This window comes from Protopterus annectens, chromosome 15.part0, assembly GCF_019279795.1.
Source record: "Protopterus annectens isolate FY-2018-M chromosome 15.part0, PAN1.0, whole genome shotgun sequence".
Classification (NCBI taxonomy): Eukaryota; Metazoa; Chordata; order Ceratodontiformes; family Protopteridae; genus Protopterus; species Protopterus annectens.
The window spans coordinates 282,686,076-282,712,206 of record NC_056749.1 but is presented as its reverse complement, the minus strand read 5'-3'; the positions used below and the strand labels follow the sequence as shown (position 1 = coordinate 282,712,206).

At 43.0% G+C, this 26,131-nt stretch overlaps 1 protein-coding gene across 2 annotated transcripts in view; it reads right to left on the bottom strand.

Annotated features, from left to right (window-relative positions):
- The window catches only part of LOC122789646 (acrosomal protein KIAA1210-like), an 828,389-nt gene that overhangs the window by 590,360 nt on the left and 211,898 nt on the right, over positions 1-26,131 (bottom strand). The window lies entirely within an intron of this gene.

The following is a 26,131-nucleotide window of genomic DNA, read 5'->3' as shown; positions in this document are numbered from 1 at the left end:
TCTTTACCTAGAAGGAGGAAGTAGATGAACTGGCTATTATACAAAGGATAAGATAATAATGGGGGGAGGAAAAGAGATGTGGAGAAAATAGTTAAAGTAATACAGAAATAGTGCTGCATTATGGCTTTGAAATTAATTATACAGAAAGGTATCAGGAGAAATGGGGAACATAATTGGAAAAGAGTTTAAGGGAAAGAGTATACAAGTTGTAGAGTTAGGATTTTTGGAATGTCAGTGTATGAAGAGGATTTAGATGGAATTAGAGAAATGCATGGAAATACAGTTGACAAAGGTTATAATGGAAATATTTTTTCTTGGCTTATTCACAGTTATAATGGAATTAAGAGGATGTGTGTACGATGTTTTAATTTGTATATCTTGAAAACTATAGCCAGAAAGAGGTGAAATATTAATAACAATGTTCAGCATGATAAAAAGAGTGTCTGGAATTTGAAAAAATAAGCGGTATAAAACATTTTAGTCAAAAGTAAAATATAATATTGTGTAACATGTAATTGTTGAGCATTATAGAACTGTGAATTATAAGTTTGCTGTGTAATTTACTTTACGTAACTAAAAATACCACTATTATGTTACACGTTTGTTAACACATGGAGAGAAAGTACACTTGTGTACACTTAGCATAAATGTAGATGTTTGAGTGTATTCGCTGTTGCAGGTATCACCTGTGGGCTATCCCTGCTGTGGTAGCCCTTGGCCGGCCCGAATACCAGAGTCAATGTTTTTCTACATCGGCTGCTGTCGCCTGTAGTCTGACGTCAGGTCATCAGTGCTATAAAGCAAGGCAGCCAACACCATTACATCAGTTTTACTTGCCATAACCCATCAGACGTAGAAGGAAATATGGTAAAGTGGTCCTGGTGGCAAAAAGCAACTGTGAGAAACTTATGTCCCCCTAGGGAAAGAGGATATAAGGGGGAAGGATGGAGGGAAACCAGGACTGCAACAGTAAATACACTCAAACATCTACATTTATGGTACATGTATACAATTGTACTATGTCCTTCATGTTTCACTATAGCAGTCATCATCTGTGGGAGAATTCCCAAATCTGAGGAGAGGGGTGGCAGGATTAGTTAGAGCCCTAGGCATGGGTCAGCAAGCCCAGCAGAACTGCAGAGGCAAACCCTTCCCTAGCCTTAGAGAAAAGAGGTAGGTGGTAATGCTTTGCAAATGTATGGACAGAGGTCCAGGTGGCAGCTTCCAAAATGTCCCTGGTGGGAACTCCTCTGTGGAATGTTGTGGAAGTGGAGGCTGCCATAGTGGAATGGGTATGAATAGACTTAGGGAGTGGTTTCCCATGTAGTCTGTAGCAGAAATGGATACAGTGTGATATCCATTTGGAAATGGTTTGCTTGAAAATGGGCTTCCCCTCTGCCCTTGGGCAAAGCTGACAAGAAGCTGGTCTGTTTTTCAGAAGGGTTTATTACAATCTGGGTAATATCTGAGTTGTCTGTGCACATCTAGTGAGTGCAGAATTCTTTCCCCCTTGTTTTGAGGGTTAGGAAAGAAGGTGGGAAGATATATGGCCTGGTTGAGGGTGACATCAGATACCACCTTGAGCATAAAGGAGGGGTTAGTCCTCAGGGAGACCCTATCTGCATGAAGGGCTCAACGGCCATGAGTGCCTGAAGTTCAGAAACCCTTCTGGCTGAGGTGATAGCTAGTAGGAATGCAGTCTTCCAGGAGAGGTATCTCAGTTCTGCTGGAGCAGCAGGTTCAAATGGTGGTAAGGTTAGTTTTTCTAAAACATAATTCAGGTCCCAGGCTTGCGTGGGTGGCCTTCTGTGAGGTCTGATATTAGAAGCCTCTCTGAGGAATTGTTTAATCAAAGGATATGAGAAGAGGGGCTCATCTGTTTCGAAATGAGTTGAAATGGCTGAGGTATGGATTTTAATAGAAGAGAAGGAGAGGCCACTATTGAGTAGCTCGGCTAGGTAGTCCAGGATAAGAGGGATAGAAGGTTGTGAGGTACTGCCCCCTCTGGACTGGCTCCAGGAGCAGAATCTTTTCCATTTCCTTGCATAATATTTTCTGGTGTTGGGCCTTCTGGCCTCTGTGATAATGTCTAGGACCTACTTGTTTAACAAGGACCCTTTGTTTGTTTTTAAAGTATTAGCCATGGTGACAGTTTGAGAGTCTACAAGTCTGGGTGCAGTATCCTCCCACCCACCTGGGTCAAGAGGTCTGAGATCAGGGGAAGCTGCCTGGGAGGCTGTAATGTTAGGCTGCGCAGTAAGGGGTATCAATGCTGTCTGGGCCAATCTGGAGCAATGAGGATGGCCCTTGGAAACTAAACTAATCTGGATCAGTACCTTGGGAATAAGAGGCAGAGGAGGGAATGCATACACAAAGAGGGAGTTCCAGGGGAAGGTAAAGGCATCCACCTTCCATGCTAAGTGGTGATACTCCCTGGTACAGATTTTTTTAGCTGGTGGTTGAGGTGCGAAGCAAAAAGCTCCACCTTAGGAGTTCCCCACTCCTGAATGACTTGCAAAAATATTTTTCTGTGGAGCTGCCATTCGTGGGGGTCCAGTAAATTTCTGTTTAGGTGGTCTGCCAGGGTGTTGTTGATCCCTGGTAGGTATTGGGCAATTAGGTGTAATCCCATGGAAGAGGTTATCAGCCAGAGGTTCATGGCTAGCCTATACAGAGGGTAAGATTTTGTCCCTCCCTGTTTGTTCATATACCACATTACTGTGGTGTTGTCTGTTTTGATAAGGAGACCCCTGGCCTGAGATGGGGTTTGAAGGATGTCAGAGCCTTTTGTACTGCCATCATTTCCTTCTGATTGATGTGTAAGGGAAGGTGCTGGGCATCCCAAAGACCTTGGGTGCACCTACCTGCTAGGTGAGCACCCCAAGCAATGTCTGAGGCATCGGTGGTGATGGTCTGCCCAGCTGGGCGGATGATGAAGGGAAGACCCTTGTTCTTGGCACAGGCCCCTGCCCACCAGAGAAACTCGGTCCTTATACAGGGGATCAGAGGGAAAGAGGTCTCTAGAGGCTGAGAGTTCTGACACCAAAGGTTCTTTAGATACCACTGAAGTTTCCTCATGTGAAGCTGCCCAGAGGAATTAGAAGGATGCAAGATGCCATGTACCCCAAGGTTTGCAGGAATGTCCTTGCAGTGAGGTGACTTCTGCAAGCCAGCTGGGTAAAGCAGAGAGGCAGAAAGCTCTGCTTTTCTGGGGATAGGAAGGCCATTTGAGATGCTGTGTCCAGCAGTGCTCCCAAGAAAATGATCTTCCTGGAGGGTGTTTGCTTTGATTTCTTCTCATTGATGGTGAACCCTAGGGAAGTTAGGAGGGGTTTGACAAAGAGAAGGTCCTGGAGCAGCTTTTCTTTGCACTCTGCTTGAAAGAGGCAGTTGTCCAGATAAGGATAAATCTGTATATTTCTCTGTCTGCAAAATGCTATGGCCAGGGCTAAGCATTTAGTGAATACTCTGGGTGCAGTAGATAAGCCAAAGGGTAGCGGAGAGAACTGAAAGTGTTGTGAACCTTCTCTGAAGTGCAGAAATTTCCTGCAGAATTCCCTTATGGGGATGTGGAGGCAGGCAACGTTTAGGTCTAGGGTCACTAGCCAGGCATTTTTTGTCAGCAAAGGCAGCACCAGCTGCAAAGTTAGCATTTTGGATTTGGGGACCACCAGAGAGGTGTTTAGAATGGATAGATCCAGGATGGAGAGCTAAGTGCCCTCTTTTCTGGGAACAAGGAATAGTCTGGAATAAAAGCCTTTGCCTGTTTGATCTGAGGGGACAGGTTCTACTGCCCCCTGGGATATGAGAGTTTGGACCTGTTTCACTGCCTCTGCCTACTGATTTGGAGGTAAGTCTGGGTACACTCTCGGAACTGAGAGTTCGTTGAAAGAGAATTTGTATCCCTGAAAAACGATCTTTAAGACCCATTGGTCCTTTGTTACAGAAAGCCAATTTTTTTGAGAGCCTTCTTCCTAGCTTTTGGTGAGCGAAAGGAGGGCAGAGGGGGGAGAGGAAGTCATTGAGAGTTTTTTGCCATAGAAGGGTGGCTTAGAACTCCTGCCTTTGGGGCAGAAGTGGTCCACTGTCCGGTTCTCTGCTGCCCCTGGGATAGGGGCCTGAGTGGTCTGTCCCTACAGGGCTTACCTTGGCCCTGTCTGCTAGGTGCAGGGAAGGACCAGTGCTTAGAGGGAAAGTTCCTGCTGAACCTGGGAGATTGAACCTGAAAGAAATCTTTTACTGTTTGCATATAATTTGCTTTGTCTTCCATCTTTTTAAGCACCTGTTCTGCTTTTGTGTCAAACAAATGGTCCTTATCCATGGGTGCATCAATTAGTTTAGACTTGACATGATCAGGGAGAGGTTGTTCCTTCAACCATGCATGTCTCCTAATGACAGATCCTGCCACTGCTGCCCTGCTTGGGGCTTCTAGGCCATCATATCCACAGTGTAATGAGTGTTTGGCCACTTGACAAGTAGAGTACAGTAAATCTGCTAACTCTTTCAAATTGACAGAGTCAGGAAAGGTTGAAATCTTGTTGTAATAGTTCCAAGGTGTGGTGTTGATTTTTAACACATGGAACTGACAGTTGAGTGCTCTGATAGCTAAGGTTGCAGAGGTGTATACTTTTTGCCCATCTGTCCAGAGCTCTGGAATCCTTGTCAGAAGGAACAGGCTTCTTGGCAGAACTAGTCTTAGCTCCTTTAGGTCCCTGTGTAATGACCTCTGGGTCTGCAGCAGGACTTCTATACAGGTATCTGTGAGAATCCAGTACTCTGTAATACCTGTCAGGTTTACTGGGAGCAGGCGGGAGGGCATCAGGGGCTAAGCTGGATTCATGGAAAACATCATCCACCACTTTAAAATAGGGGGGATGGCCAGGGGTTTGTGCTGGGGCAGGTCCAGCAACTAAGTCTTTTCTTAGACTGGGGGAAATCCTGAGATTCCCATTGGAAATGTTCCCTGGGGGTGTGAAGGGTTTCCCCAAAGGAAAGGTATTCTGGTGGTGAGGCAGAAGGAATGGATTCCTCTGCATCAGAATCCTCATAAGCAGTCAGAGGTTGTTGTAGCTCTTCAAAATCTGAATAGTCAGATTCCTCAGAATCCTGTTCTGTAATAATTTCTGGAGAAGGATGTTTTTTCCTTTTAGAAGTTGGGCCTGAGTACCCCTGATAAGGGAGATGAGATCCTCCACCATTTTAAGCATTTGTGCTTGGGGTGGTGGAGCAGGGGCAAGATGGTGGCTAGAGGCAGATTTTCTAGGAGTGGCCTGGCTTCTAGGCCTGAGAGAAATGGTAGTTGGATGAGAAGATGTCATTTTTTGTTTAGATTCGGTAGTGCGAGAGGCTTCCTAGGAAGCCGGTGCCTGCGTCGCGGCTCTGGACCCAAATGAGGCCAAGACAGCCAAAGGCTCAGAAGAAGAAGAAGATGATTTCTGCTGCATACCGGACTCCGAAAGGGTCTCGGTTGAGGCCTACGTAGATATCGAATCGGGCATCAGGGGCTGCAAAAGCACCTCACTGAAGTCCGGAGAACTGATGACTTGCTTAGCGGTAGAGTCATCGGAAGGCTTAGCCTTGTGTGGTCTGTCTCAGTCTTTATCTCTGTGTTTTTTCAGAATGTCCACAGATTGTTGGCTGACAGATGCCATTTCGGAATGCAAAGATGGAAGACGAAAATACCTGTCTACAATAAGAGCTCTACGGTGAATGGCTCTCTTGTTAAAGAGCAGACAGAACTGGCAACGGGGGACATTGTGGTCTGGGCCTAAACAAGTGATGCAGTATGAATGGAAGTCTCAATGTGGGATCTGCTTTCCATAGGTGAGACAACTGTTAACTTTTTCGGAAATCGCTTAGTGCAACAAAAAAGGATCCCCAACGGGGTACTTAGCTTTAGAAGTTTTCAGCTGAAATTCAAACTCTGGTAGCGACCGACTGGTTCACTTGTGAACTGCTTCTGCTATGGGCTCCACGGCAAGAAAGACTGATGTAATGGCTTTGGCTGCCTTGCTTTATAGCACTGATGACCTGACGTCAGACTACAGGTGACAGCAACCAATGCAGAAAAACATTGACTCTGGTATTCGGGCCGTCCGAGGGCTACCACAGAAGGGATAACCCACATGTGATGACTGCAGCAGTGAAACATGAATCAACATACTTATGGATGCCAAGGCAAGTGCTGTGTAAAAAGTCTTGAACAATTATGGTAAAGCCACAATGGTGGACAAGCACATGATCAAAATTATTTTCTTCTCTGAAAATAGATTGTTCAATAGATTTCTGTTAAAACTGAAAAAAACATCTGAACTATTAAAACTGAAAAAAAAAGTCTGAACTGTCAGTATTGCACCCAGATAAGGTATTAATGATCATTATAGAGAATTGTTATTATATATAGCTTTAGACAATGCTTTTGCCTCAGTGAGTGGTACCTGACAGAACAGACAGACTACTGATATCCTTGCAGTTTCTGATTAAGGAAGTTGTCAAATACTATCTAGTTGCATCAGATGGAAAGAAATGTGATAAGGTGACAAAGGACAGAGGACAAGATCTATTGCAGAGATGCAGGTGTGTGAAATGGTAGAAATCTGACTATCATGTGCAGATATTGCAACACAGTGAGGAAGAGAAGAGGAAACTGAACTTTTTGAACAGAACTTTATAAAAATGTAATTTGCTGGGCAAGGAAAAGGCTCAACTAGAATATTGGTATACTGTTTTAAAGCCAGCAAAGTGCTGATACAAAATCACAAAAAAAGGAGTTTGATAGGGGGTAAATCCTGATTAATGTCCACATCTTATAATCCAAAAGAAAAAAAAAGTAGCAACTCAGAAACCACAAAAATCTTTTATTAATAAATCCACCAACAAGCTTTTGAAAATGAGAAGCATCCTTGAAAAATCTTGTTGGTGAATTTATTAATAAGATTGTTTGGAGTTCTTGAATTTATACTGTGTTGGTGCAAAATGTTAGATCCTTATTAACTTTTCACCAAGGATATTCACACCTCCAGGCTAGTTGCCCAACACAATGCATCTGAAATTCTCCAGGTGCAACTAACACTAGGTAAGACTGCAATCCAAATTGTAGCTTTCTACAGATCCCCCACCATGCCGCAAGATTCTCACTACACCTTTCTAAACATACTGGAAAATATTAAGATACAACCAAACACCCTAATACTGGGTGATTTCAACTACCCTGCTGTTAACTGGGAAAACTACTCGGGTACCAACTCCTTTTCCCAACGGCTCTTGGAATTCATAAATTCCAATGCACTGGATCAATTAATCCATTGTCCCACCAGGGGCTCCAATATCCTAGACCTGGTCATTACCAACATGGGAGATAGATGCTCCACACCAGTGGTCACCCCCTCATTGGTCAGGTCTGACCATAAGCAAATCACCCTTGACATCCACATCCCACATCCCACCCCCCAGTAAGGAAACCTCCTTAAAAAACTTCTCCAAAGCCAACTTCATGCTACTGAAGTCAGAAGTGACAAACTTCACGACACCCCTGCTGACAGGATCTGAAAGTTCGACTGCAGAATCCTACACTAAGGCACTGTACGAGCACATCCACTCATGCATGAATCGTGCCATCCCAAATAGAACCAAGATGCTCTTCTCCAAAAAAAAAGGAAGCCAATCTGGTGGTCTCCTGCTATAAACAAACTATACAACAGAAGGAAGAAACTGTTGCAGAAAAGAGGAAAATCCCAGGATGCAAAAAACTCCCTCACCAGCCTCAGTAAGAAGCTGAGATCCCTCATAAAATCCTCAAAAGCCAGTTACAAAAATAAAATTGCCAAAGATTCCAAAGACAACCACAAGGCATTCTATAGTTATGTCAAGAATCTAAATGGCAATGCTCAGATCTGCTCTGAGCTACAACAGAGTGGCATTAAATATACTGATCCCAAGGATATTGCCAATATCCTGGCAGATCGATTTAGTGCCAACTTCACCCCCCCCTCACCCCTAAAGGGCCCATCTCAATACCAAAAAATTGCCAAATTCTGGTAATCACTGCCACACAGGTAGAAACCACACTCTCCAGAGCTAAGAATACAGCATCCATGGGACTAGATGACATCCCAGGCTGTGTACTACATGAAATACAAAATGACCTGGCACCTCACCTAAGTGTCATGTTTAATCATAGCCTCACCTCAGGCTTTGTGCCCACTGAGTGGCACACAGCTACAGTTATCCCACTCCACAAGGGGGGATCTGCCTTGGATCCCGGGAACTACTGTCCCATCAGTCTGACAAGCCTGATCTGCAAGGGCATGGAATGCTTTATCATGGCACTTATAAACAAAGACATTGGCAACCTTCAGGCACTGGACCACACACAGTTTGGGTTGGTGAAGGGCCGATCTTGTCTCCTGAATCTGATTGACTTCTTCGAATCAGTCTCCAGAGCTGTGGATGAGGGTAAGGCAGTCCATACAGCCTATCTGGACCTCGCCAAGGCCTTCAACACCATCCCCCACTCTGGAATCATAGATAAACATACTAAGCTGGGCATAAATCTGTACATCACTCGATGAGTTGCCAACTGGCTTACTGACAGAACCCAGACTGTAAAGCTAGCCGACTACAAATCCAGCTCCAGACAAGTGACAAGAGGAGTACCTCAGGGTTCAGTCCTGGGACCACTCTTGTTTGGCATCTAGTTATGTGAAGTACAGGCCAACACTAAGGGACTCTGGCTAACAAAGTTCACAGATGACTGCAAACTGGGAGCCGTTATTGAATTCCCAAATGATGTGGATATTCTACAAAAGGGCCTTACAGGAACAGATGGCTGGTGCCAGTGCCATGGGCTCAAGCTTAATGCCAAGAAATGTATAGTTATCCCCTTTGGAAAAAAACATGTACCCATGAATTATCACATAGGTGGCAGGACACTAAACATCGAAAGTGTGATGAGAGACTTAGGGACACAGGTGGACAGTGGTCTCACTTTCGATAACCACATCGCCACAACAGTCAGGAAATCCTTCTATGTGGCACACCTCATCACTAAGGGATTTTCATCCAGAAAAAAAGGAGGCCATTGTCCCACTGTAATCATCCCTTATTAGACACATTATAGAGTATAATGCCCCATTTGGTATGTACCTCACAAGACATCTGCAACAGCTGGAAAGGCCACAGAAATACCTCACTAAAAGAATCACAGGCCTAAAGCAGATGCCATATGCTGACTGTCTAAAAAAACTCCAGCTATACTTTGTGGCATATCGTCTACTCAGAGGCAATCTCTGCTTAACATACAAGGCCATGTCCCACCCTGAGCTTTTGGGCATGCTCCACTTAAAGAAATCCCAATTCCTCAGAGCCACATGCTCCAGGGATCTAAACCTTGTCATCACAATGAACAAAACATGCTGGAGGGATAGATTCCTGACCCAGAGACTCACCATACTCTGGAATAGACTGCCCATACATGTCAAGCAGAGCTCCTCATTGGCCCTCTTCAAAAAGAACCTTGATGATTGGATGGGAGATAGGAAATTCACCCCAGGGATCATGTCAGTTGCCCTGTTAGACAGGGATCCAGAGAAGTAAATACTGTGGGAAGAAATATTCAGGGAATTGTTATGGCTAGGCTTGCATAGGCCCTAGTGCCGATAGCCTAGTACCAACCTATGAACCTATGAACCTAGGAAAAGAGCCTTTGTATGATTTTTCCTCTGAGAATGTCAATATTTTGAGCCAGTCTGTGAATCTGACAATCTGAAAGTAAAGAAAACAATAACCCATGGAGTGATTCTAAAATTATAATAACAGATCTTTACCTAGAATGATTTTTTTTTTCAGTTCAAGAATGATATTCTATTCTCACAAGACATAAAGTCAGAATTGCTTAAGAATCTTAGATACTGTGGGAATGTAGACAAAGAGGTGACTGTTTTATTAATTTTGAAGTGGACTGATTTAACTTATTGTATACACCTAATGTACTATACTGTAAGCATAGTAAATGAATTGCACTTTATTCCTAGCAGTCAAAAAATAATAAATTGCTGTTTTTGTGAGGGGAGGGGCTCAATTTGTTTAGGGTTGTTTTGAAATGAGACTGAATGTTTTTAGACAAAGAGGACATAGTAGAGATAATTGCAACCAAGAATCTGTTGTGTGCAGAGGAAGAGACGGTTCTAGTTGATTCTTCATATGAAATTGCAGAGAAAAGTTTAGAAAATAATTCTGCACCTGAAAAAGAAAATTAGCTGATACTACAGAGAGTAAAGCAATAAAAGGATGATGAAGATTGTGTTGTACCCATGACTACTGTGAAAAACCTGAGATGAAAATAAAGAAGTAGTAACAAAAATTACACTTGAGGTGCTTCTGGGGAAGAAGATGAGTCTGAGGAAGTAGTATTCAGAAAGAGAGTAGGTATAGTCTATGGAAAGGCATGCCATGAAAAGGAATAACAGAAAGAGCATAGAAAGATGAAGCAGTGAATTAACGTCCTTAAAAATGCTGTCGTTAAAAGTGAACAATAAGAAGAACAAACTTAGACGATTAAATTCTTCTGTGACAAATGATAAAAAAAAATCACTATTTGCTTTCAAGAGACTATAAATATATATCACAAGCAGACAAATTTTTGAATATAGATGCGGAGGGAAAGTCATTTTATATGTCAGATTGGGGGGTTTATTATTTTTAGAGAGACATTACATTGCAGAGAAGGTTCCGATTGCAGAGTAGACCAAAGAGAACAGATTACAGTGATCTGATCGCATGTGTAGAAAGGCAGAAGACAAGCTGGTGAAGATGGTTTGGGACAGACAGGAAGAAAGCAAGAGGAAATGAGAGCATCCAGCAATGAGGTGGGTGGATTGTGTGAGAGAAGACCTGTGACAGGCAGGTATGATTGGTTGAAGTAGGTAGATGGCACAGAGATGGTGATAATTAATATGACACCCTGACCCCATGTTGAAAATGGGAAAAAGAGGAATGATGACGGTAATGATTAAATTAAAGCAGGAAACACTTCAGATATAAATGTATGGGATGACAGTAGGCATGTTAAGTGGATGTGATGCACAGGTTTAAAAGAAAAATGCAGGAATTGTATGACATATTGGATTCTTGTTTTCATGCTCACTTGGATATAATTTGAGATGGAGAATTTACTTGCCATTTAAAATAGTTATAAAATAAATTAACTATAATTAATGGCTTTAGGTTAGGCTGGAAAGTTAATGAAAAGTTATAATTTGAATAACTTAGGGGGAAGAGGTTATGTCTACGATAGAAGTAGGATAAATACAGAAATAAATTACAATTACTTCAATCTAAACTTGCTTGATAGAATTAACAACAGGAGAAAAGAGAATATTTTTTTAGAACATTGGGCAGTCTGAGTGTATTTACTAGAAATGTGCAAAAGTTTGCCAGTCCTCAAAAATGGCCATAGGTGTGCATGCCATGTTTATGTGTGGGTGTGTGTGCGTGTATGTGTGCATGTGTTCTATCCATTTGATTAAATGAAAGTTTGGTGGACAAATTATATAGGTGTCACTTAATATCAAATGTACGGATAGCTGAACATTCAAAATGTTGAAGGACTGTTCCATCATGAAAGGTGAGTGGAAATGGAGGGGATGAGAGCATTTGTGTGTGTGTGGGAGTCAGGGTTATGGTTGTGGGAGGGGAGGGGTTAGCGTGAGGATTAAAGTACAGTTGTGTACACGTACCATAAATGTAGATGTTTGAGTATATTCACTGTTGCAGTCATTACATTTGGGGTAATCTGTTGGCAGGTTGCCCTCAGTCGGCCTGATTAACAAAGTCTTGGGTTCTGCATCGGTTGCTGTTCCTTCTTCCATGACGTCAGGTCATCAGGGATATAAAACATGCAGCCGACGCCATTACATCAGTTTTTCTTGCCCCAGATGTCAGGTGCCTCCCTAATGGGGAGCAAATAAACATAAAAACACAAAAGTATACCTCCAACAAAAAGCAAATACACCAAAAAGGCTTTAAAGCATAGTAAAGAAAAGTGGAGGTATAGCCAGAAAAAACTAGGGGGCTGGAGGGAGGGTAACCAGGACTGCAACAGTGAATACACTCGAACATCTACATTTATGGCAAGTGTACACAACTGTACTATGTTCTTCCTGTTTCACTGTTGCAGTCATTACATTTGGGTAGACTGCCAAAGCTATGGTTGGGAGAAGGTGTTTATACAGCATTAGGGCCAGCTACAAGGCCCTGCAAGACAGCAGTGGCAAAACCAGCTCTGGATTTAGAGAAAATTGGTAAATGATAATGCTTGGTGAAAGTATGTACAGAACTCCATGTAGCAGCTTCTAGGATGTCCCTGGTAGGAACACCTCTGAGAAAGGCAGCAGAAATAGATGCAGCCCTGGTGGAATGAGATCTGATCCCCTGGGGATAGAGTTTCCATGGTGTTATAGCAGAAATGAATGCAATGGCTTATCCATTTAGAAATGGTTTGCTTTGAAATAGCCTTCCCCTCTGCCCCTGCAGCAAATGCTACCAGCAGTTGTTCAGATTGTCTTTGAGATTTAGTCCTGTCCAAGTAGAATCTAAGTTATCTGTGCACATCCAAGGAATGCAGAATCCGTTCCCCTTTGTTTTGTAGATTGGAAAAGAAGGTTGGCAAATGAATGGACTGATTAAGAGCCACACTGGAAACCACCTTGGGCATGAAGGATGAATTGGTCCTGAGAGATACCCTGTCTGCATGAAAGATGATGAAAGGCTCCACTGCCATAAGGGCCTGTAATTCAGATATCCTTCTAGCTGAAGCGATTGCTAAAAGGAATGCTGTTTTCCAAGACAGAAATTTTAACTCTGCAGTAGCAGCTGGCTCGAAAGGAGGTAGAGTGAGTTTCTCCAAAACAAAGTTAAGGTCGCAGGCAGGGGTTGGAGCTCTTCTGGGTGGACTCAAGTTTTTTGCCCCTCTGAGATACTGCTTGAGCAGAGGATGAGAGAAGATGGGAGGTTCTGTGTTATAATGAGCTGAAATAGCTAAGGAGTGGATTTTAATGGAGGAAAAAGACAAGCCCTTGTGAAGCATCTCAGTTAAGTATTGCAAAATCTGAGGTAAATTGGGCGCTGCTGTGCTCATCCCTAAAGATTGGTTCCAGGCACAGAATCTTTTCCATTTGTCAGCATAAGATTTTCTAGTATTAGGTCTCCTTGCTTCCAAGATGACATCCATCACAAGTTTGCTGAGGGATGATAAAGGTGAATTTAAGTGATTAGCCAGGCTGCAAGGTTCAATGTTGGAGGCTGAGGGTGCAGAATTTGGTTCTCCTGCTGAGACAGCAGGGAAGGGGTCTGAGGCAGGTGCCATGGAGATATGTGTGACACACTGCGCAGGAGGGGGTACCAGTGTTAGCGCAGCCAGTCTGGAGCAATTAAAATCATCCTTGGTTTGTCCCGCTTGACTTTTAGTAGAACTTTGGAGAGCAGAGGCAGAGGGGGAAAGGCACAGACTGATAGGTTTTTCCAGCTGAAGGACAGATCATCCACTTTCCATGCTTGTTTGTGGGGAGTCCTTGTGCAAAACTTGTCCAACTGGTAGTTCTGGGGGGAGGCAAATAGATCTATGTCTGGGCTCCTCCATTTTCTTGTCAACATGTTGAAAAAACATGGTTCCAGTTTCCATTCATGTGGGTCCATGAGGTTTCTGCTTAGTCCATCTGCCAGTGTATTCATTTTTCCTGGCAGGAATTGAGCTTGTAGGTGCACTTGGTAGTTCAAGGCTGTGTTCCACAATGCCATGGCTAGTCTGCAGAGGGGGTAGGAATGTGTACCCCCCTGCTTGTTTATGTACCACATAACTGTGGTATTGTCTGTCTTTACCATTAGTTGTCCTGGAATAATGTATTCCTTGAAAGCTGTCAGAGCATTCTGTACAGCTAATATTTCCTTTTGATTGATATGTAGGTGCATTTGATTTGTATTCCATTTGCCCTGAATGCACTTCCCTTCCATGTGAGCCCCCTATGCATAGTCTGATGCATCTGTAGTTAGGGTTTGGGTGTCAGGGGGTAGTGTGAATGGTAGTCCCTTGTTTTGGTGGCAGGCCTCTGCCCACCATAGTAACTCCAGGCATAAGCAAAGTATGATAGGAATCATTGTTTCCAGGCTGTGACAATGTTGACTCCATAGACTTTTTAGATACCACTGTAGTTTCCTCATATGCAGTCTTGCATATGGAAAACAGTCTACAGTCTATAATTAGAAGAATGCAGGAGGCCATGAACTCCAAGGCTTGCAGTATTTGTCTTGCAGATAGCAGGGTTTTTGTGGCCACTTGTTTGAAGTAAGTTACCAAATGAATTTGCTTTTCTGGCGTGAGGAATGCCATCTGGGCAGTTGTATTCAAGCTTGCACCCAGGAATGTAATCTGTTGACAGGGTACCAGCTGTGATTTCTTTTCATTTATGGTGTACCCCAGACAAATTAGAACCCTTTTTACAAACATCAGATGATTTAAGAGTATGCCCTGGTTTTCTGCCAGAATTAGACAATCGTCCAGGTATGGATATATTTGAATATTTCTTTGCCTGCAAAATGCAATAACTGGAGCCAGGCAGTTTGGGAATACCCTGAGCGCAGTAGACAAGCCAAAGGGCAGTGCAAAGAACTGATAATGCAAGTAGCCTGCTTTGAAGCATAGGTATCTTCTGCAAGATTCCCTGATTGGGATGTGCAGGTATGCTTCTTTTAAATCTAGAGTTGCCAACCAGGCATCTTTGACTAGCATAGGAAGTAATTGGTGAAGAGTCAGCATCTTGAATTTTGGAATCGCCAGAAAGGTGTAGTATTGGACGACATGATTTTTCTTTTCCGGGTACCAGAAAAAGCCTGGAATAGAAACCTTGTCCCTTTTCCTCTTCTGGTACCGGTTGAATAGCCCCCATGCTTAAGAGGGCATGAACTTGTTTTTGAGCCTCTGCCCACTGATTTGGGGGCAGGTCTGGCCACCCGTTTGGAGTTGGCAATGTGTGGAAATGAAATCTGTATCCCTGGGACACTATATTTAAAACCCATTTGTCCTGGGTTATGAGTTCCCAGTTTTTGCATGAAGAGCAATCTTTCCCCCCAAAGGGGCGGTCAAAAGATAAGTGCTTGGGATTTTTAAAAGGAAGTCATTGAGACTGTTTACCATAGGGGGGTGTCTTGTTATTTTCAGATTTGGAAGTGGAGGGCCCCCCACTGCTTAGTTCTGACAGTCCCCTGGGTCTGAAACCTGGGTTTTTTGCTGTGTCTGGGTTTGGCTTGAGAGGACCTGGAAGGAACTGGAAAGGACCAATTCTTAGTAGGCCAGTGCCAACTAAATCTAGGAGGTTGCACTTGTAAGAAATCTTTAACAGTTTGCATAGATTTAGCTTTATCTTCCATCTTTTTAAGAACTTCTTCAGCCTTATTGCCAAACAGGCGGTCCTGATTTAAAGGAGTATCCAACAATTTAGCTTTAACATGATCTGGCAAAGATTGCTCCTTAAGCCAATCATGTCTTCTAAGCACAGACTCAGTAGCAGCAGCCCTGCAAGAGGCCTCTAAAGAATCAAAACCACATTGCAAAGTATGTTTTCCCACTTGTTCAGCAGAATGCATTAAATCCTGCAACTCTTTATTTTCCACACAGTCAGTAATCAACATCATTTTCTGTTTAAGCAGTCCAATAATATGCTGTTGGTATTTTAACATATGAAGTTGGCAGTTTAAAGCTCTGATTGCCAAGGTTGCAGTATAATAGGTTCATAGGTTCATGGGCTGGTACTAGGCTATCAGCCCTAGGGCCTATACAAGCCTAGCCATAACAATTCCCTGGCTATTTTTTCCCACAGTGTTTATTTCCCTAGACCCCCTTCTAGCAGCACAGCATAAGTGGAACCTTTTTACCCCATCTATCCAGTGTCCTGGAGTCTCTATCAGAATGGGTAGGATTTTTAGCAGTAGAAGCCTTAATGCCAATGGGCCCCTGAGAAATGGTCTTTGGATCTGCAACCGGATTTTTGAAAAGGAACTTGTGGGACTCAAGAACCCTGTAGTATCTGTCAGGTTTACTAGGAGCCAGATGCAGGGAATCAGGGGCCAAACTAGATTCCGAGAACACATCATCAACAATGTGTAGTACAGGAGGTATAGCCAAAGGCCTATACTGAGGAAGAAGAAGGAAATCCCTAAGCCTCTTTTTTGAATCAGAAAATGCCTGGCTTTCACAGTGGAAATGCTCCCTTAAAGTATGTAAAGTTTCCCCAAAAGAAAAATCCTCAGGACAGGAAGCAGAGGGAATGGAATCCTCTGCATCAGAATCCTCATAAGTAAGCATGGACAAATCCAGGTCATTAGAAGAGTCAGAAGAAATAGATTCCTGATCAGAAGATTCATAATCAAGCTCAGCCCTAGGCCTCTTAGAGGTGGGGTTTGACTACCCCTGATAAGAGTAATTAGATCTTCAGCCATTTTTATCATTTGTTTTTTAGGCATAGGGACCTGAGCATGTGGCCTGGGCATCGTTTTATTTAGACATGGATTGTGATTTAGGCCTTAGTAATGAAGCCGGTGTCAATTTAATATGCAAGTCTGTAGGCCTAAATACACCCTCAGAAGCCGGTGCCTGCAAAGCGGCTCCAGACCCATCCAAGGTAGAGACATCCACGGGTTCTATAGTTCAAGTATCTTGCAGCATACCGGACTCCGAATGGGTCTCAGTAGAGGCCTGCAAATCGGAAGTAGCGGGTATCAGGGGCTGCGAAAGCGCCTCACTGAGTACTGGTGAACTGGCGACTGGCTTAGGAAAAGCATCGTCGGCAGTTTTGGACTTTGGCGGCCTGTCTCTGTCTTTATCTTTGCGTTTTTTTGGAATTCCGGTAGTTGGATTGCTAACCGACGACATTTCTGGATAATTAAACTGAGAACCGAAATATTTAGAGGCAAAAATGTACCGATGATGGATAGTGCACTGATTAAATAAAGCACAAACCCGACAGCAAGGTACGTCGTGGTCAGGGCCTAGGCAAGGAATACAGTTTTGTTTGTCTTTTCGGCTTTTCCCGGTTAAGAGTCGCCAGAGCGGAACTCCGGTCTGCTAATAATTGGCAGTAGATTTTTATGGTGCCGAGTTGCCAGCCCGACATCCAATCTTCAGTGAAGGCACGCCCATTCACGCATGTCTTTCGACAAAATCTTTATGAGGTATTTGTTTTCCACAAGTAATGCAATTATTTACTTTTTCTGACATCGGTAAGGAGCAAGAAAACATTTCCCCAACGGGTTACTTAGCTTTAAGTTGAAGACTTCAGTTCTGAAACTTGAAAACGACTGGCACTTGCGAACTGCTTCTGCTTCGGGCACCGCACAGCAAGAAAGACTGATGTAATGGCGTCAGCTGCATGTTTTATACCCCTGACAACCTGACATCATGGAAGAAGGGACAGCAACCGACGCAGGACCCAAGACTTTATTAATCAGGCCGACTGAGAGCAACCTGCCAGCAGATTACCCCAAATGTAATGACTGCAACAGTGAAACACGGAAAACATCTCATGGAGCTCCACTGCCTATCTCAGTAATGGGTGCTAACCTTAAACTTTATGCTGCCCCTTCCCCCCAACCTTAACCCTACACCTTAACTTAATAAATACCTTCCCATAACACTACCACTACAGTATTATGGGGGGGGGGGGTTAATAAGAAGATCGAGAGGGGAAATAGTATTCCTCTCTCAATCTTTTATGTGTTTGATATTTCTAGCATTCATTCTTCAGTATCTTCAAACTTCATAATGCCATTTTTGTAACTTCTGCATTATGAACCTTTGATCACATGGAGGACAACCATGTACGTGTGTGTGTGTGTGTGTGTGTGTGTGTGTGTGTGTGTGTGTGTGTATCCTGCAGCAGAGTAGCACACCATTCAGTGTGGTATTCTATGCCTTATATACACTGAGTGCCATGGCTAGGCTCTGGCTCCACCATGGCCATGACTTGGATTAAGTAGACATTAGAAAAGTGAATGAGCGGGTAATACAATGAGCAAGAGGCTTTTTAAGTTAAATCTGGATATGTGCAAAGAAAAAGAAATGAGGTTTAGGTTTCTATGAGCTGATGAATTACATGTTCATAGGTTCATTGGTGTGTACTAGGCTAATGGACCCGGGGCCTTTACAAACCTAGCCCATAGGGTTACCCTGACATCGTGCCACCCAACCTTAGTTCCCAGTGCCTCTGTCGAGTAGAGCCACTGGAGTGATCCTCGGGTTGAATTTTCTATTTCCCGGCCACTCATCAAGGTTTCTCTTGAAGAGGGCCAGTGAGGTGCTCAGTTTGACATGTATGGAAGTCTATTCCATAGCATGGGCAGTCTCTGGGTTATGAACCTGTCCCTCCAGCACATTCTGTTGATTGTGGTAATGAGGATGAGATTACTGGAGCATGTGGTGGGGAGGGATTGGGATTTCTTTAGACGTAGCATTTCTAACAGAGCTGGATCAGACATGGATTTATATGTCAAGCAGAATAGTTGGAGTTTTTTTGAGTCTGTCCATATAGGACAAGTGTTTAAGGCCTAGGATCCTCTTTGTGAGGTACTTTTGTGGCTTCTTCAGTTGTTGCAGGTGTCTAGTGAGGTACATGCCAAATGGGGCATTGTACTCGATGACTGGCCTAATGAGGGAAGAGCAGGGGGAGACAATGACCTCTTTCTTCCTGGATACAAAACCCTTAGTAATGAGATGTGCCACATAGAAGGACTTTCTGACCACAGTGGCAATGTGATGGTCAGAAGACAGGCTGCTCTCAACCTGTGTTCCCAGATCTCTTATAACACCTTCTGTGTTCAGTGGACTATCATCGATGTGGTAATTCATGGGAACCGGGTTTTCCCCTAAAGGGGATGAGGACACATTTTTTGGCATTAAGCTTAAGGCCATGGTTCTGACACCAGTCGTTGGTATCAGGCCTTTCTGCAGGATGTCAACATTACTTGGGGAGTTAATAACAGCTCCCAACTTGCAATTGTCTGTGAACTTTGTCAGCCAGAGACCCTTTGTGTTGGCCTGGACATCAGAGAAGTAGATACCAAACAGGAGAGGACCCAGGACTGAACCCTGTGGAACTGCACTCATGACTGGTTGGGAGTCTGACTTGGAGTCCACTACTTTCACACTGTGGGTTGTATCTGCAAGTTAGTTTGCAACCTACCTAGTGATATAGGGGTTGATGCCTAGCTTGGTGAGTTTTTCTATGATTCTTGAATGGCCAGATCAAGGTAGGCTGTATGAACCACCTTGCCTTCATCCACAGCTCTGGTGACTGACTCAAAGAAGTCAACTAAGTTGAGCAGGTATGAACCAAACTGTGTGGGATCCAAAGTTTGGAGATTCCTATAGCCTTAATTATTAGGTCCATGATGATGCGTTCCATAGCTTTGCATATCAGACTCATCAGACTAATGGGGCAATAGTTCCCAGGGTCTGTAGTCACTCCTCCTTTGTGGAGAGGGATGACTGTAGCAGTGTGCCATTTAGTAGGGACAAAGCCCGAGGTGAGCCTGTGATTGAACAGTCACTGAGTTGCACTCATGGACAGCTCTCAATACCCCTCACATCCTCTCCCTATCTGAAACCTGGCTCAAGCCACAAATCTCAAATAGTGAAATACTCCCACCAGGTTATAATATCTTTCAATCTGATAGACCTGTAAAAAAAGGTGGTGGCATGGCCATACTCTACTCAAACAACCTTAACCTCCCACCATACCCTTCCCCAATTCCTGACTTCCTCCCAGCTGAAATCATCATCCTTAACTGCCATCTGAATCCCCACAAAAAACTTGCAATTGCCTCTATCTACCTTCCTCCTGGTAACAATCTGCCCATGTTTGAAAACATCCTATCCTGGTTCTCCCACAACATACCATATGAGACACTTATCCTTGGTGATGTCAACATTGATTGGTCCAAACTCACAACTGACTCCCCCCACCTCAGTATCCACCTACACGGCTTCCACCAACTTATAACATCTACCACTCGCTTCCATAATAATTCCACTGCCAGCTCCATCATAGACTGGATCCTTACCAATTCCCCTGACCAATACCACAATCCCACCACCTCATCTGACTTCCTCAGTGATCATCTCCCTACCACCATCTTAAGTCACTACTCCCATATTCCTAAACTCCACCTTACTGTCGAAAACTATCAACTTTCAATTCATCCCAATTTAACTCCATTCTCCACAACACAGATTGGTCCATCCTAAAACACCTCCCCCTAAACGAGGGGACTTTCAATAGCACTTTCAATAGCATCTTCATGAATACTCTAAACTCCTTGGCTCCCTCTAGGAAGATCAGAGTAAAATCAAACCATGCTCCCTGGCTCTCCAAAGAGACTAGGTCCCTTATGAAACAAAGAGATTGTGCTTGGAAAACCTGGACTAAAACTAAACAACCACTTTTTCTTCAAAAATACAGGCAACTGAGGAACCTTGCAAAAAAACATACAACTAATAACAAAAGGTTATACTATAGCTCTGCTCAGCTTAACAGCAAATCCAATCCTCAAAAATTTTGGTCAACTCTCAACAACATCCTCTATCCTGAAAAGCCCTCTAATCCCTCCCCATACCCTAACTCTTCCTCTCAGGAAACAGCTACCCTCCTGAATAAACACTTTATCTCTTCCATCCAAAATCTGGTAACCTCTAAGCCAAACTCTACTTTGACACCCACCCCTCCAAGTCCCACTAACACAACTTTGTTTTCTTTTGAGCCAGTTCCCATTACTTACATCAAATCTCTACTACTCAAGCTAAAACCTTGCTCTCCTTCCACTGACAATCTATCTCCTGCATTCCTCAAACTTGCTGCTGACTCAATTGCCTATCCTATATCTATACTAATTAATCGATCTATTCTGGAATCAACTGTCCCCACCCTTTGGAAATCTTTCTTCACTATCCCTCTTCATAAAGGTGGAAACTCCACTGACCCCTCAGACTACCAGCCCATTGCCATTCTGCCCCCCCCTCCCCAAGATATTAGAAAAATGTATTCACTCACAGCTTTTCAATCACCTCCTCACACACCACTTACTTACCCCTACCCAACATGGATTTTGTCCTCACCACAGCACCACCACTGCCCTCCTCTCCTTCACTCATATCATTGCAGAGACCTTAGACAACAGTAAACTCATTTCCTGTCTCTTCCTAGATCTCTCCAAAGCCTTTGATACCGTCTCTCATCCTCTACTACTATCCAAACTCGCAAATTTCCACCTATCCCCCTCCGCACTTGCCTGGTTTAATAGTTACCTATCTGGCAGGGAACAATATGTCAAATGGCTCTCATCCTCCTCACCTTTCCTTCCCATTTCCACTAGTGTTCCCCAAAGCTCCATCTTGGGACCCCTTTTGTTTAACATCTTCACCAATGATCTTTACACCTCATGCAAAGAATCCTCCCTTATTCAGTATGCCGACGACTCCACACTTATATCCATCTCAAATAACATTCCTGAACTACACTCCCTGACCCAACAGGCCCTAATATCCACTGAAGAATGGCTCTCTCACAACCTATTGATCCTAAATCCCAAAAAGACCAAACCTCTACTTTTCCTTCCCCGTTCTTTTTCTCATCACAAAACCTCCTTTTTTTATTACATCTTCTAACAATACAACTATTCAACCTGACACCCACACAAAACTCCTAGGGGTCATTATCGATGATGAACTAAAGTTCAACCTACACATACTCCAATGTATAAAAAAAAACAAACCAGAAACTAGGTCTGCTATATCGGAACAAAAAATTCCTAACCCCTGAATCTAGACTTACCCTGGGCCAGGTACTCCTCCTCCCCTCCCTCTTGTATGCCACCCCAGTTCATACCAATATCCAGGCCTCCACTCTAAACAAACTCCAACAAATGTACCATAAAATAGCCAGATTCATTACTAACTCCCCATACAACTCACACCACTGCATTTCTTTAAACTCTCTTCAATGGCTTGAACTTCCCCAATTTCTGCTATCTTATCAATTTCATATGCTGCACTCTATTCTTTATAAACCCTCCTTCTGTCCATCTCTATCTTCCTTAGTCTCCATCTACATCCCATCCTGGACCCTCTGTACTTCTAACCAACAATTACTTGATATCTACCACCCAAAAAGGTTAGTAGGCAAACTACTCTACAAGCACTCCATTGCCCATGCTTGGAACAAACTTCCCCTTGACTTACGTTCAATCTCCCACACCTCACACTTTAAAAATGAACTAAAAGCTTATTTTCTCAATTCCAGAACCTGCCCTTGCCATGACCCTACATAGTCTTCCTTCCCTTTATGTGCCCTCAAAAGGACCATACTTAGTACCTCATTACACCTCTCTCTCCAATGTGTCTGCTATGCATTTGCATAATTTTATACAAACAATTTTTTTATTGTTTACCTATTGAACTATATCAATGTAAAATTGTTACTTAGCTTCTATTTAATGCAACTTTAACTTTATGCATGTAACCCAACATATGTGAATCTTTTTGCTATAACTGCTATTATATAAATATTGTTTAAAATTGTACTTGTTTAAAGCTCTCCACTGAAAATGGGCCACAAGCCCAGTTGGACAAACCCGGTTAACAAATGTCAATAAATAAACAAATAAACAGGGGACATGGGTGAGGTGCCAGTTCACTCTGTAGTTCATGTAGAACACAGCCAGGGATATTGTCAGGTCCCATGGAAGCTGTATTCTTGGTCTTGGGCAGTGCTGTTTTAACCTGTGCAGCAGTAATGCTGGGTGCCTGACAATCTACTGGTTTTGGGATTGGTCCTTTGGGGGGGGGGGGGGGGGTAAAGTTGGCACTGAATCTGTCGGCCAGTATATTGGCAATATCTGTTGGCTCGGTATAGGAGCTACCATTGTGCAGTAGCTCAGAGCAAACCTGGGTATTGCCATGGAGATTCTTTACATAACTATAGAAGGCCTTGTGGTTGTCTTTACTATCTGCTGCAATTGTGTTTTCATAGCTAGCTTTATAGGATTTGATGAGGGATCTCAACTTTTTGTTGAGGCTGATAAGGGAGTTTTTCCAATCTTGGGACTTCATCTTCCTCTGCATCAGTTTCCTCCTTCTGTTGTAAATTTTGTTTATGGCAGGGGACCACCAGATTGGCTTCCTTTCTTTGGAGGAGAGCATTTTGGTTCTATTGTGTATGGCGAGATCCATGCATTTGTGTACGCGTTTGTACAGTGCATTGGTGTATGATTCGGCAGTCATGCAACTATTTTCCATTTGCGTGGGTACCATGAAGTTAGCCACCTCTGTTTTTAGGAGCCCAAAGTTAGCTTTTTAGAAGTTTTTCATGGCGGTTACCTTTGTGGGGGGGGGGGGGGTGGATTTCCAGGGTGATTAGTTTGTGGTCGGATCTAACCAGGGAGCAGTTAACTATTGGTGTAGAGCAACAGTCGCCCATGTTAGTAATGACCAGATCAAGGATGTTGCTACCTCTAGTGGGGATAAGAATGAGATGGTCCAGGGCATTTGAATTATTGAATTCCAGGAAGCATTGGGCAAGTGTATTGCTACATAAGTAGTTTTCCCAGTTAGTGGAGGTGTAGTTGAAGATGCCCAGTATGAGAGTGTTAGGTTGGACCCTAATATTCTCCAATGTGCTTAGGAACTTAGAGTGTGAGTCTTGGGACATTGTTGGGGACCTATAGCAGGCTACAACCTGAATCGCTGTCTTACCCAATGTTAGCTGCACCTGAAGTATCTCTGATCCATTATGTTGGGCTACCAGTCTGGAGGTGTGCACATCCTTTATGAATATGGAAACACTACTGCCTTTGTAACTTCAGTCCAAGTTCTGGGGCTGAAAGGTGTAGAATGAGTTATAGCCTGGTAATGCAGGGTTGCTTTCTACTGCCTTGAACCAGGTCTCTGTTACAGCACAAATGTCGATGTTCTCCATTTTAAGGAGTGCTTTGAGTGAATGCATTTTCAGGTTTAGACTTCTAGCATTGAGCAGCATGGCCCTCAGATTGCATTTGTTCGTAGCTGTTATGGTGGTAATTTGGTCTTTGAAACACCGCCTAAAAAAGGCACTATAGGGGTGGCAAGAGCCTTGGCCAGTATCTGGAAGACCAGGGGTGACAGATGCAGGCCAGCTCTGGCAAAGCATCAAGGTCTGTTAATCATGGCATCCCAGACAGACAGATACTGGATCCCCTTAGAATGACACCAGAAACTTAGCCAATTGCTGAAATCGATCATTTTCTGCTTGTACTGTGGTATCATTCTGGGTGATGGTAGGATACTGCTCAGGGATAGGGTCATACCCGCCTGGGCTACATAATCTGAGCGCTCCTCCATGTCTCTTTTCATGTAGTCCAGGGAGGTACATCTCAGGTCTTTCACACCCACATGTACAATGACAGAGTTATATTTGTACCTGTTGTTGAGGGATCTGAGTGCATGCGTTATGTGGCGGATCCTAGCACCTGACAGACAGCTGACTGTTACTTTCTCCTTATTCAACCTAGTGAGTGGGACATCAGTGTGCCTCACTATCAAGTCACCTATGACTAGTGTGTTGGGCATGCTCTTCTGCCTTAGGGGCTTTTGTTTAGGAGACCATTTTATAAAGACTGGAGTAATTGGTGGGTCGCATTAAAAAGAATGATTAGGAAAGACGATTTGACCGTGAAAATTAAGGAAAAATGCTAATTGAAAATATCTTAATACATTAACTAGATTGAATAAAGAAATGGAAATTAATAGTACCAATTCTTATGAGCATGAAAAAGAAATATATCAAAATAAAGACAAAATGAAGGAGTGTCTGGTACTGGTCTGCATTAACAGGAAAATAATGTGTAATTTCTGTTAATCAATAAAGTTAAACATACAACAGGTTGAATGATAGGGATAAATATGATGAATGATTTCAAGAAAGTAGACTTTTACTATATTATGAAAGCTAAAGAAACTATATGGAGGGACACTCAAGGGGATTTCTGTAGAACAGGAAATAAAGAAATTAAAAAGGCAAAGTAAAATGGCTGTATAAATAAATTACAGAAAAGGACTTAAAAGTGTTGAAGGCAGTGAAGGAAGTGAGTGCACTGAGAGGTTCAGAACTGGATATAACTTTTACAAGATGTTTAAATGTGTTTTGATAAAAAAATTATTTTAGGTGTATGGAGGCAGAAATCGTCTATGTAGTACAATGCCATGAGATATAAGAGACTTGTACAAAACTTGGATGATAATTGTGTGTACTCACAGATATGAAATATAGTGCTATCATTTTATGTTATTTAGCATACTGTTACGTAAAACTAATAATCTTTTGGTATCTATTTCTTGTCCTCATGCTCAGCCTGAAAATGTTCCATTTGGATTAGTGTTCTACTTCAGCCAACAAATGAATGAATAAATAACTAAATAAATAAAGTCTTATCTGATTTTTCTGCTATCTGCGCATAAACCAGGGACAAGGAGATTTAGTGGACACAATCCCAGCATCACAGTTCCGGGGTTTTGAGTTCAGTCATGATTTACAGCCACTGTCTGTGTGGAGTTCACATCTTATCCACGTACCTGCATAGGTATTCACTAGATACTCCAGTTTTGGCCCAAAATCATGCCATTGATTGGCTACTCTATCTCTCCATATGCATTGCATTTATCCTTTTCTTTGTGACCTAAGTTGGGGCTGAAAAGAGTTCATGGTGATCAGTTCACTTACCTAGCTGAAGAAATTAGCAAAACAAGACAACGCATAAATAAATGCATAAACACTCAAACTCCATTCTAGCTGTTTTATAAGATGTGTCATAGAGACATCTGAAAAGTCTAAAGTACCCTCACACACACACACACACACACACACACACACACACACACACACACACACACATACACACATGCACATATGAAAATTTGTGTCACTTTTGTAACATAAAATCTAGCACCATATGTTTTTTGCACTTGCAGCTTTATTTGCGAGGTGTGGTATGTGTGTATATAGATATAGATATAGATATACATACATATATACATATATATAAAAGTGTGTGTTTCTGT